Consider the following 13,889-nt stretch of genomic DNA (forward strand, 5'->3'; position numbering starts at 1 on the left):
TCTCTTAATAGTCATTTGTTTAGATTTAAAATTGCTACCTCAGATTCTTGCGTATGTGGAAAAGAAAATGATACTATAGAGCATTTGTTCTGGCAATGTGATTTATTTGCTGTGAAAAGAGCAACGATGCTCAAAAACTTACGTAAACATATAAAATACGGCCCTTTTTCTGTGGTGTCCTTTCTTTCATGTATGGATGAAAGTATTATTTATATACTAGCAGATTTCATATTATCAATAGACAGAAACATTTAACATAAACATTATTTTATACTATTAGAGCTTTTATATATTTTTATCGTTTAAACTAAGAATTTATACTGCATTTAGCATAAATACTATTTTTATACTAATAGTGCTGATATAAACTTTTAACATAAATACTTGAATTATATTATCTATAGACAGTCTATTCAGCACAAACCAAAGTGGCGTTGTGGTTATCCTGTATTACTAGTTTAAGCTGGAAATGTGCATTATAAGTTAGTTAAGCTAAGTTCATTTATATTCAATCTCACCGTTGTTATTTCAACCTCGTTCAAATTTAAATCCATTTCTCATTCACATTTTTTATCATATTCAGATTTAAAATAAGGATCTCAATGTACATTAATTTTCAACGAAATTTGTACTCAGCGCTTTTACTCACTTGTGTTCAATATTCATAAAGGACTTAATATATCTTTATATTTTTTTTACATTTTTATATGTATTCATACTCTGCCGTTAGTGTCTTAACATATCTATATACATTTATACCTTTATACCTTTATATTTTATATTTTTTTAATTTTATATCTTGTACTTAAAATTTGTATTTTTCGGCGCCGCATGTGGCGCTGCTGTACTGACATAGTGGCCCTATACTGTAAAAGTTCTAGCCAATAAAAAAACTTACTAAAAAAAAAAGGAATACGCTCGATGAATATATAAGTCTACAAAGCGGTACGAGCCCCAGATAACATTGTGGTGGCACGTTACCGTCAGAATGCAAGCACGGCGTGACTTTCATGCCGGTACAATGACGGTCAAGTATATCCGCATCGGGACAGCATTATGCGAGCACACCGTGGAAGTCACGGAGTGCGTCTATAATACCAGCATTGTGCCAGCGTAGATGAATAATATAATTTTTCGCGGCATGCACGAATGGTGCCGACATTATGCCTTCCCGTTCTGCTGCACGAAATGCTTGCTGAATGCACGCATTGTGACGGAATTTTGAAAAAATTTATGCTGTATATTATTATTATTATTATTGGTTTTTAAATAAAAATACACATTTTGAAAATTCTATTTATTATTTTTTATTTTTTAAAAAATTGCTTTGAGTTTTTCCCTCGTACAATTCTTTCCGTAGCTTCTTTACGTAGCTATTTCCGTTCTTCGACTTTTATCGTTAAAGTAACTATAAACAACCCAGTTTTCAGAATAAACAATATGTACTGGTCCCTTGGTTCTCTTGTGTACGATGGAGAAAATCATTGATCCAGGTACGACATGAAGAAGATACAAATTGAGAGTATCTATAAATAATTAAACAAGATTTTGAGTAAACATAATTAGTTTTCGCAAAGTCCTTTTTATTATAGATGTAATAAATTAACTTTTATTAGCATCACCTATTCCTTGAGTCACAACAGCAACCAGATTTGGATTGATATATTTGTATAAAACTGACCGATCACTCAACACTTGACCCTGCAAATAAACACGTTCGATTGAACTTTTTGAGACGACATATGTTATCCGTTGTGTCTTTGGCGAGAAAACTAATTCCCACACCTGAACGAAGGAAATGAATTTTAAAAATATATCACAATCTTTGTGGAAGCTTTTAAGCTTTTAAATAGTTTTACACACTTGTGAGCGATTAGATTCTGCGAGTTGCTATAAGTAAGCGAGTATCCGGACAATACACCATGTATATTATCATAATATAACAAATAAATATTCATAAAATATATGAACATATTGTTTATACAATTTTGGTTTCTAATAAATTTTATACTAAATATCTAATTTCATTTTTATTGTGAAAGGCCCCGACCTCGCCTTTGCACGTGAGGCTCAACCACTTTTATAGCTCCTCCAAATTTTTCCTAGAGTTTCAAAATCACAAATAATTTTTTTTGAGATTTAAATAAAACTAATTAAATATAAATAATCAATTTTATCAATTTTTTTAAAGGGAATTTGAAAAACTCTAAAAAAAATGCTGAAAATAAAATGATTAAATGATAAAAAAGGAGTAATTTAATTATTGATTTAAAAAATGTTGTAAGTGTTAATTAATTAATTTTTTTGTAATTTTTTGTTTTTTGTTATTTTTTTTTTTTTAATATTTTATATATTTTTTTTTATTAAATTAGAACAAATTAAAAATAATAAAATAAATATAATAAAATTCAGAAAACTTTTAATAAAAAAAATTATTGAAGATAAAATAAAATATATACTTAATATGTAGTACCAAAGAACGTAGTTGCGGAGTCGTGAAAAATCGGCATCTCGTTCTCCAGTCCGTGTATTTCCTCCGTGTCGCAGTTTACTTTGTTATCTGATAATTCCGATGAGTCCTTCTCTTGATATTGGTCCTCTTCAATCGCTTGGTCTATGGAGAAAAAAGTCTTTTCATTTATATTTCTTAAAATATTGTTATATATTCCTTTCCAAAACCGTTAAAAGTATTGCTAGGCGACTTGTTTTAGTTTAGTTGATATGTTGTATGTTGTTAGTTGATTTAGTTTATATGTTGTTTACGTTAAATAAATATATTTATTATTTCTCTTATAAATAATTGTTATTTTATTTAATTACACTAGTGTATACTACGTGTTATAGTACACTATAACATGTATGTAAGACGGGATCCATCAATTTTTTATGAGGGTAATACTTAAAATTATGTACCTTCTAAATTAGGCTCCATCTTCTGACCCTCGCCTTCCTGCCTCTGCTGTCTACCTTGAACATTCAGCTTCCGTCGTAATCGTTCTTTTAGACTCTTCAAGGTCTTAGTAAACGTCAAGTCAACGATTGCTTCAGTGGGTATAATAAAATGGGTATTCTCATTTAAAGCATCTGTAAAAATATTGTGCAAATAAGATTCTATAACTTCACGCTAATTGCGAATTGAAAACATGTATATATACGTAAAATAATAATTTCAACATTAAAACAAATAGGATTTGATTATATTTACCTTGACAGGCGTTAACGAATATTGTTCACTTCAACGTTAGCTGATTAGGCCCCTTTCCTTTGTAAATTATGCCATTAACTATATTTTCGTTTATATCAATGGCCTCCAATAAATATTTTAAGATACAATCCTGGATATTAAATCCTCCTAAATAACGGAAATAAGCAACCTGTAAATTAGTAGAAGTAAGAATGATAATATTAATTGTGTAAACAGACAACTGGTTCATATTTGCACATACAATTTCGTCGTAGACGCTGTCGCTGGCATCTTCAAAATTTCGCATGTCAGTAACAGTCTTAAAAGGGAGGCAGGCTGGACGTTGAGGCCTTGTTTTGGAGCGTTTAAAGCGATTCTCTATTTGTAGTAATTGTTCATGGTGTTTTCTGTAATAAATTAGTTATAATTTAAATAATGAAAGTGAACAATATTTATATATTATATAATATGCTATATATAGCTAATAAATGTATATCTTTGATTTTCCTTGATTTGATTTAAATCATTCTCTAATTTTCTAAAATAAACAATACAGCATGTATATAACCAAACATTTAAATCTAAGTGTTTAAATATTTTTAAGTGAATTGTATCTTACTTTTGATGATCCACAATTTTCTCGACGCGCTCGTGATTTTCCCTATTGACAATAAATTTTGTAATTTGTAATGAATGATTATAAAGTTCATGGAAAAAAATTTATTTCGGTGTTGTCTAGTGAAAACATATTTTATACCCGGACAACCTTACGAACCTTCATTTTAAAAATCAAAGCCGCAATCTACATATTCTAGACGTGACAATTAATGTCAAAGGTACGAAAATTCAATTAAAAAAATGTAATCGCAAATTAGGTTTTATTTTTATTTTTAATTTTTCGAAGGCAAACCTTTATTAGGGAGACTTTGAACAAACCTCATTAGAAAAAGAAAATTTTCGAAAATGAGAAAGTGATTCCCGAATGTTTTTTGTTCAAATTTATTACAAACTGAGACTTTGAAAAACGGTTCTGTGAATTCGAATGGATTAAATTAGGCCACCGTGTATAATAAAAACAATATCTTACTTTAGTAAGAGCAATGTTTACTCTTGTTCTGATGTCTTAGTTGTATTGGCTTGTAAATATTATGTGTAGCGGTGTTGTGTGAAAATGAAGTGTTCTGTGAAAGCGAGTATGTTAATTTGGATGAATTTTCGGTAAAAGCCTGAGAGTTGTAGCTATTGTTTGATTTTGAAAGAATTTGAATGGTTTTTACATTTGGATATGTGCGTTGTTTTAATATTGGTGTAAGTGTGTGAGAGGCTTGTGGCCTAATGTGTAATGACGGTGTACTATTGTGTTGTATATTATGGTGAGGTGTGAGTGAGTAATTTTTTTCGTTTAATTGTGTATTATTTGGTTTTATAAGGATTTTTTGGTTTATAAGTGTGCGTGGATCAATTTGTTTGAGTGAAATGTGAGGTAAGTGTAAATGTGAGTGACTGTGAAGGCCTGATGTCGAGGGCGACTCTTGAGGCAACCGTTGGTTAAGAGCTTGTAAGTCATCCTCGAGAAAGTTGAGTATTTTCTCTGGACTAACAGCTCCAATCCCTCTCAACTTTTTCTTGGGTGGCATCGTCGAGGATATACTATAAAACTTAACACATTTTCTGTTACAAAAAAAAGTAATCATAAAGAAGAAACTTCACTGTTCGGCATGTAAACCAAGATAAGCATTAAAACAAATAAAGAACAGAGAATAAACCTATAAATCATATTTTAAAGAAAATGGAAATCTAAGGAAGAAATCCTCAGAAGAAACTTCAAGAAGAAACGAAGAAACATTTTATGAAAATAAACACTATTCTTCGGCATCTATACCGATATGATACGATAAGTGTTAAAAGAAAGTGGACAGCGAATAAATCAATAAAACATATATTGAAGAAAATAGAAGCTTATAGAAAAAATCCTCAAAAATATCTAAAGAAGAAACGAAAGTTCTTTTATACGAGAGAGTAAACGCTGTATTCTTTGGCATGTATTTCAAAATGATACGATAAGCTTTATTAATAATACAGAGGATAGAGAGAAGAATGAAAGTTTCTTCGTTAGACTAGCGCTTTCTTCAATATATGATTTGTACGTTTATTCTCTGTCCTCTATTTCATCATATTCCTAAGAATTAAATGAAAGTGAGAACAGAGAATAAACCGATAATACATGTGTTGAAGAAAACACAAGTATAAGGAAATACCAACAAACCTCACAGAAATAACTTCGAATAATAAGAGGACAGATAAAAGATTTCACAACAAATTCTTAGTAATAGAAATAATACCGATTCTACATAGACGAAGAAAGTAATTTAGATACTAAATAATAGTTTTTATTTGGTTCCAACGTAGAATTATCGTCAGACCAATAAGGCATTCGGAAACATTTATATTCAACACTTTCAAGGGGAACTAATGAGATTTCATCAGCCAATGAATGCACTAAGAAAATTCCAATCATTGAAGTCATAAATTGCTCAAGATGAAAAAGGTTTTCTACTTTCTGAAAAGTTTGGACTGCGTGATGGCAATCGTCGCCTATTTTAATGATATTTTTTATTATAGTTATTCTAGAGTCTAATAAACATATAGTATTATTACTTTGATCAAGAGATAAAGTTAAAGAATTATTTGTAACCTTAGTATACATAGAATATCTATAATTATTTAATGACAGAGGCGCGTGATACCAATTCCTATAATACTCCTTTTTGAATATAACTTTTTTTTCGGTCGATTTCAATGTGGGTTTTTTACGAAGCATTTTAACCCTTCTTCCATAAATTTGGGTAAGATGAAGATCAGGTTTGCGACAAGCTTTGCGATAATACATCATGCAGTTTTCGTAAGGAAACGCCGAACATGTTTCGAGAGATCCAAAATTCCTATAATCGTCGTGCAAATGCAATAGGCCGTGAGTAACATAAGATAAGAATTCGACACTATAGATTTCTTCAGCTCATATGACATAAATTTTCATAAACTCTTCAGCATATGCGAGAAGAGTTTCAGAAAAATGACAATTCAAAAAAATTCGCATGGAGTAATGAAGAAGTAGAAAGTGTAAACAACAACAGGTTCAGCTAGCCCTTTAAAAATAACAGGACCAGTATAAGCCATAATTTGACGTAATTCGGTTGCCTTGAATTTACCATATTTAGTAATATCTATCGGCCTTCGAGAAAATTCGACTGAACAACATTTTTTTACCGCACTTAATCTAACATTAACTTGTGTAATTGCTTCATTAGAAAGCTGACAATAAAGAGAAAATTTATCGTCTACTATAGCTTCTAAAAATTTCTTAAACACTCCCATAGGAACAAGATGCATATAATCAAAAGTAACTTGCTTTACGAATAGCAATGGCAATCGATCAAGAGCCCCTACACCTTCCTTATGGTGTTCGCCATCAACTTTATCAATGTATTCTTCGTTTGTACGAAGACGATGATTAACTCCTCGAAAGACCATCATAGAGCTCTGATGAATATATTCACCTTGTACCCAACATTTCGAGCAAGGTACACGAGAATTGTGACCCAAATGTCCTACTATGAAAGCTCGTGCTGGAGCATCAGCAATGAAACATCTCAATTTAATGGGAATACTTCTATTATCGAATTGAATGCTATTTTGTTCCAATACAGAAAGATCATTAACGAAATAGTTCATCATCTCAACAGGATCAGTAGGTTTACGTTCACCCTTTCATATACAAGCGAGCTCTGGTTTACTACCAGTTATATTTGCAATTCGGATACAAACAGGCCATATTCTAGTTACAGAAACTTTATGCAGTTAAGCCTCGTCTGTACTGAAATCTAGTTCTAAAATATCTGGAATATTTTGAGAATGAGTAGATTGAAGAGTAGACATGATTGCATTTTCAACACCCAGGTGTAGATATTCGCCCTCAGCCACTTTTAAAATAGGAGTTTTCCCTCTAGGTGTAGACAAAATCGTACGAGGATCTTTCTGCAAATTAATAAAACAAGAATGAGAACGAAGAACTTCCAACACAGCTTTCATTTGTACATGACTCATATCAGTTGCTACAAATACATCCCCAAGACATTTTTCAAAATTTTCCAAACTGTTTTTGTCACAATCTGAAGAAATTGAAGATTCCGAAGAAGATAAATCGTCACAATCACCGTTCAATTCATCGTTATCAGATACAACATGATCCCATGCCATCGGCTCATGATCTTCGTCATCAAAATCAGAAGAGATACAATTAAAATCTTCGTGATTTTCATGAGAAATTACTTCCGCTTGCACGAAGTCTAATTGTTCCTGTATAACTGAAGATTTATGCGATTTGAAAATAATTCGGTCTAATTTTTGACGATACTGAGGACAGCACTCATCAAAACTTTTACGAGTTACAAATTTTTTTAATAGAGACATTTTATTTAATAGCAAATACTTATTTTTAATGGATATCTAACTACATCTGAAGTGAGCGTCAACTAAATAAAATAAAATTACTTACAACCACCAATTTTATGTTCTACTGAAAGTTTTTCGAGTAATAATGATAAATAGATAATACCTGCGATAAACTTTATGCTGTATACGTACAAACCGAATCTAATTGTAAAATTAGTTAGTGGACCTGTAAAAAAATGTTAACTATGTATTCCTTTGAATATATAGTGAAGTTTGCTTCATGTATTACATATATAAGTTAAGCGTTCCATACATGCATCAATATATTAGAACCTAATAAAGAATCTAAGATCTAATTTTTCTATATGTGGGAAACAAAAAATTGTTGTATATATTAAATTATTTATTATAAATCATGGAAAAACCGTTGGCACGAGGTGTTACCATGAGTACTGTCAACCGATATAACTTCTCTACTCGAATTTTAATGAATCTCTTTTTATATATTTAGAAATTGCTGTACGAAGGGGGAACGGGTGAGGATGATTTTCAAACAGATCTATCACTCGCAAAAATTTTACAGCAATTTTTCAATAGAAATTGAAAAGAAATAATTGATGGTTCATACATAATTATTATTAAACATTAACTGCTGTAATTTTGGATTGAGGATCTATTTATTCACGTGCGAGAGTTCATTTGAAAACTGTTAAAAGCAGCTTCAAAACAAGTCATATATACTGTATTCTTGTTATTATATTTTTAAATAAATATAATTATGTTGTTTTCAACGAAATATGACTGTTTTGTTTATTTCTAAAAAATGACATCAATACACTCCTGAACAAACATTTTTATTTCACCAAAATGTCTCACCACCATGAAATGCATGTTTTCAAAATTAAAATTAGAATAAAAAAAATTAAGACATACAATTCCAAAGTGAAAAATATTATCTTTTATGTTTAATAACAATTTCTATTTGATTAATAGTACAACTAGCTATATATAAATATAATGGTATATAATATATAATGGTAATACAATGACTTATAGAGGAAAACTATTATTTTACCATTTTTTTAATAATCATCAGACATTTTTCTTTCATTTTTAAAAAATATGGCTTCAAATATATCTTAAAACATCACACAGGCATATACAAACTCAAAACTACGAAAAAGTTTTTCAAAAAATGAAAAATAAACTTTTGACATTCAAAAATAATTTATTTGCTTTAATATTCAACTAGAAGTGTATTCGGAGTATTCCAATTGTTGTTACAGATCATTAAATTATATGCAAGGTTAATTAGTTTCAATAGTTTTAATCATTGATTTAGTTGAAATATTGATTAATTATCCTTCGTCAAACCTTAATCTTTCTTTTTTTACAATCATTCTATGAAGACCATTTTTATTATAATTATTAAAACTATTTTATTAATAAAATCCAATTCATTCAATAACATTTAAACAATATTCGACGACAAATGCAAAAATAAAAATGTACGTGACTGACATTTACTCAAACCTAACCCTTCAGAGTTTAGCTTTCGCATATATCCCGCGCCGTGCGCGACGAATATCATGTAGGCTAACTCTTTGACTTATTTTATCCTCTAGTAGAATTTTTAAGAAAAATGTTAATAATTTTTATATTTACATACTTTTATTTCAACTGCAACTCCACTACACAAGGAACACAATAATTTTTCCGGCTTAATAGCAGTAACAAAGCAATCACAATTACTGGTAAAAAGCGTTAAACGTTTTAAGAGAACGATTTTCAAATAAATCGTTATTAATCGATGACGATCGAACGTATATGTATGGATATTCAAATTTGTATTTTGTATACAATAAAAGAAATTATTACATAAAAATAAAGACAGAGATAGATATTTAATATATTTTTATTGTCAAATAAATTATTTATTTTATTAAAAATACATAAATATGGAAAAATAATCAACCCACGTCGTAATGCCTATTCGAATTTTATTTTTTTGCGTGACCGGAGGATGACAGCATTCTGACGGCACGGCGTGCGTCGCTTTTCGTGCTCCTACTGTACCTGCATTATGACGGCACGCCATGACGAGCACGCGCGTGCCAAACCATGCCGACACGCTGTGTTATCTGGAAGTATATCCCAGATAACATAGCGTGCCAGCACGGTCTTGCACGCGCGTGCTCGTCACGCCATGCCGTCAGAATGCACGCATAATGCAAGCACGAAAAGCGACGCACGCCGTGCCGTCAGAATGCTGTCATTCTACGGTCACGTGAAAAAATAAATTCGAAAGGTATCATTACGTGCATTAATTATTTTTTCATATTAATGTATTTTTAATAAAATTAATAAAGTATTTGATAATAGAAATATATTAAATATATGTTCCTGTTTTTTTATTTCTTTGTAATAATTTTTTTTTTGTGTACAAAATATATATTTGAATGTCCATACATACACGTACAATATATTCGATCGTCATCGGTTAACAACGATATTTTTGAAAAACGTTCTTTTAAAAAGTTTCACATTCTTTACCAGTCAGTGTGATTCCTATTGAACGATTTAATCATAAATAATTGTGATTGTTAGTGTACTATTATTGTAACAATTAATTGTGAAAGGTGTTCCTTGTGGTGAAGAGTCGCAGTTAAGATAAAAGTAAGTAAAAATAAAAATTATTAACAATTTTTTTGAAATTCTACTGATCAATAAGCTAATTTATTGAATTGTGATGACTGTAATACAATCAATAATGATGCATAATCAGTATTTATATAAATTATTAAAGAAGTAAAATAAGATAAAAAATAAAATTGTGTTTTAGTAATTAAAATTTTTTATGATTAAATGGACAACTAAGGCTAATCACAACTATAAATGACAAGGGCAATATCTTGAAATGCATGCTAATATAGTATTGAAAAATTATAATATAGTAATAATATAGTGAAGAAAAATTAAATATAATTTTGTAAACTTGTGCATTGAATACTAGCACACTTAAGACTGTCATTATAAATAATAGTAGCATTTTTAGTTGTGATTATGACAACGAATTACCAGGTGCTGGTGTTAGTACCAAAAACAAACTACAATCCACGACAAAAAAGTGACTTAGAATGCTGATAAAGTTATTGTAGCTAAATAATTATAACGATCAAATATTATGGTATCTCTCTAGTGACAGGATCTCATAACTAATATTAGCTGCAATAACTTTATGATCATTGTAAGTCACTTTTTTATCGTGGATTGTGGTTTGGATTTCATAATAGCAACCAAATCTGATGATTAATCTTCATATTCACAACCAATATTACTACCGCTATTTACAATGCCAGTATTGAATATGTTAGTATGGAAGGCACGAGTTTATAAAACCATGTTTACTTTTTGTATATAGTTTTGCTGTTCATTGTTTTATTAAATCACCAATGGTACGTACGACTGGTCCAATGTATTCTGTAATATCTATTGCAATTTTACAATCATAGTGAAAAAGTAAATATGGGTGCTTTATATTGAATTAACAATTTGCTGCAAGCCACTGTGTACTCTTTGGATGTGACACAATCTCTGATGTATGTTTCTTGATAATCATCTGTATAAATTGTAGATAATAAGCATTCTCCTTGGGATTTTATGCCTGCAAACAAAAGAAAACATTCACAAAGCAACAAGTTTTTTTATGTTTAATTAAATAAAAATTTTTAATTGGCAACATATCTGATGGGATGGATGGCTGTATGATGAGATTTTCTGGATCGTCATTAATAGATTTGTAAACTTGTAGTTAGCTATAAAAAAAAGCAAGTCAGGTTATACAGCAGCTAAGGACGTTCACAGAACGATTCTGACATCTTCGTAAAGAAATCTTGTTAATAAACAAATTACTACCCGCTTGAAGTTTATTGGTAGAATCAAGTTGGTTAAAATTTTTGACACTGGCATGCACAATTGAGTAAATGCCCTGCAATAAACAAGACCGTTATAACTATGATCGGTCAATTTTAAAGAAATTCAATATATGGGTAATTCTAGGCTATTTCGATTGACTTGTAACCCTTAGGTTACGGATTTTTTTTTAATTTGGCACAATTGTTGTACACATAAAACTGAGATTTTTCCCAAATTTTGGAGACGATACATTAATTATATCAAAAGTTATTAACAATTAAAGAAAAATGATAAAAAATTTTCAAACAGCTATATTTTAAAAACTAATAAAGATATCGAAGTCGGATTATTTTCAAAATACTTATAATGCCTTAAAATTTCGAAATAATTACAACAATAAACAATAAAAATTTTTTTTCGAAAGTTATTAACTTTTTGTTTAAACAATTGCTAATATCTCAAAAAGTATATTTTTTTTTTGAAAAATTCTTGCTCCTACGTATTCCTGAGGATTTTTGCTATCGAAATCAATCATAAAATACAAGGGCCCGACATATCGGAAAGCGTAGCCCTAATCAAAAGAAGACGCCTCGGCGTAAGGCTGCGGTAGCGCTCCAGCGGACTCACGGTCGAAAGGTACTTTAGCTTTAATCTAAAAAACTAATAAAGATACGGAATCGGAGTTTTCCCAAATTACTTATAATACCTTGAACTTTCGAAATAATTACAACAATAAACAATAAAAATTTTTTTTCGAAAGTTATTAACTTTTTGTTTAAACAATTGCTAATATCTCAAAAAGCATATTTTTTTTTTGAAAAATTCTTGCTCCTACGTATTCCTGAGGATTTTTGCTATCGAAATCAATCATAAAATTCAAGGGCCCGACATATCGGAAGGCGTAGCCCTAAACAAAAGAAGATGCCTCGGTGTACGTCGCATCGGCAGCAGGCCGTTTTCGTGGTCTTACGCCGAGGCGTCTTCTTTTGATTAAGGCTACGCTTTCCGATATGTCGGGCCCTTGAATTTTATGATTGATTTCGATAGCAAAAATCCTCAGGAATACGTAGGAGCAAGAATTTTTCAAAAAAAAAATATACTTTTTGAGATATTAGCAATTGTTTAAACAAAAAGTTAATAACTTTCGAAAAAAAATTTTTATTGTTTATTGTTGTAATTATTTCGAAAGTTCAAGGTATTATAAGTAATTTGGGAAAAATCCGATTCGGTATCTTTATTAGTTTTTTAGATTAAAGCTAAAGTACCTTTCGACCGTGAGTCCGCTGGAGCGCTACCGCAGCCTTACGCCGAGGCGTCTTCTTTTGATTAGGGCTACGCTTTCCGATATGTCGGGCCCTTGAATTTTATGATTGATTTCGATAGCAAAAATCCTCAGAAATACGTAGGAGCAAGAATTTTTCAAAAAAAAAATATACTTTTTGAGATATTAGCAATTGTTTAAACAAAAAGTTAATAACTTTCGAAAAAAAATTTTTATTGTTTATTGTTGTAATTATTTCGAAAGTTCAAGGTATTATAAGTAATTTGGGAAAACTCCGATTCCGTATCTTTATTAGTTTTTTAGATTAAAGCTAAAGTACCTTTCGACCGTGAGTCCGCTGGAGCGCTACCGCAGCCTTACGCCGAGGCGTCTTCTTTTGATTAGGGCTACGCTTTCCGATATGTCGGGCCCTTGAATTTTATGATTGATTTCGATAGCAAAAATCCTCAGGAATACGTAGGAGCAAGAATTTTTCAAAAAAAAAATATACTTTTTGAGATATTAGCAATTGTTTAAACAAAAAGTTAATAACTTTCGAAAAAAAATTTTTATTGTTTATTGTTGTAATTATTTCGAAATTTTAAGGCATTATAAGTATTTTGAAAAAAATCCGACTTCGATATCTTTATTAGTTTTTAAAATATAGCTGTTTGAAAATTTTTTATCATTTTTCTTTAATTGTTAATAACTTTTGATATAATTATTGTATCGTCTCCAAAATTTGGGAAAAATCTCAGTTTTATGTGTACAACAATTGTGCCAAATTAAAAAAAAATCCGTAACCTAAAGGTTACAAGTCAATCGAAATAGCCTAGAATTACCCATATACTCTACTTTACTATAGATGGCAGTGGATCTCTAGCTGAGACGCCGATATGCAAATACGCATGCGTGAATATAGTTATTATAAAAATTAAAAGTGAAAAATAAGATTTAGTAGTAATTTCTGCAATTGTCAAAGTAATTTAAACGTAATAAGTTATAAGGTGATTGAATGATTACGGTGCACGGAGAAAAAAGAAAAAACATCATTAATGTTATTTTGGGTGTGAAAAG

The sequence above is a fragment of the Phymastichus coffea genome, unplaced genomic scaffold (genome assembly GCF_024137745.1).
Source record: "Phymastichus coffea isolate CEN01 unplaced genomic scaffold, Cenicafe_Pcof_1.1 PCOF00003, whole genome shotgun sequence".
NCBI classification, from domain to species: Eukaryota; Metazoa; Arthropoda; class Insecta; order Hymenoptera; family Eulophidae; genus Phymastichus; species Phymastichus coffea.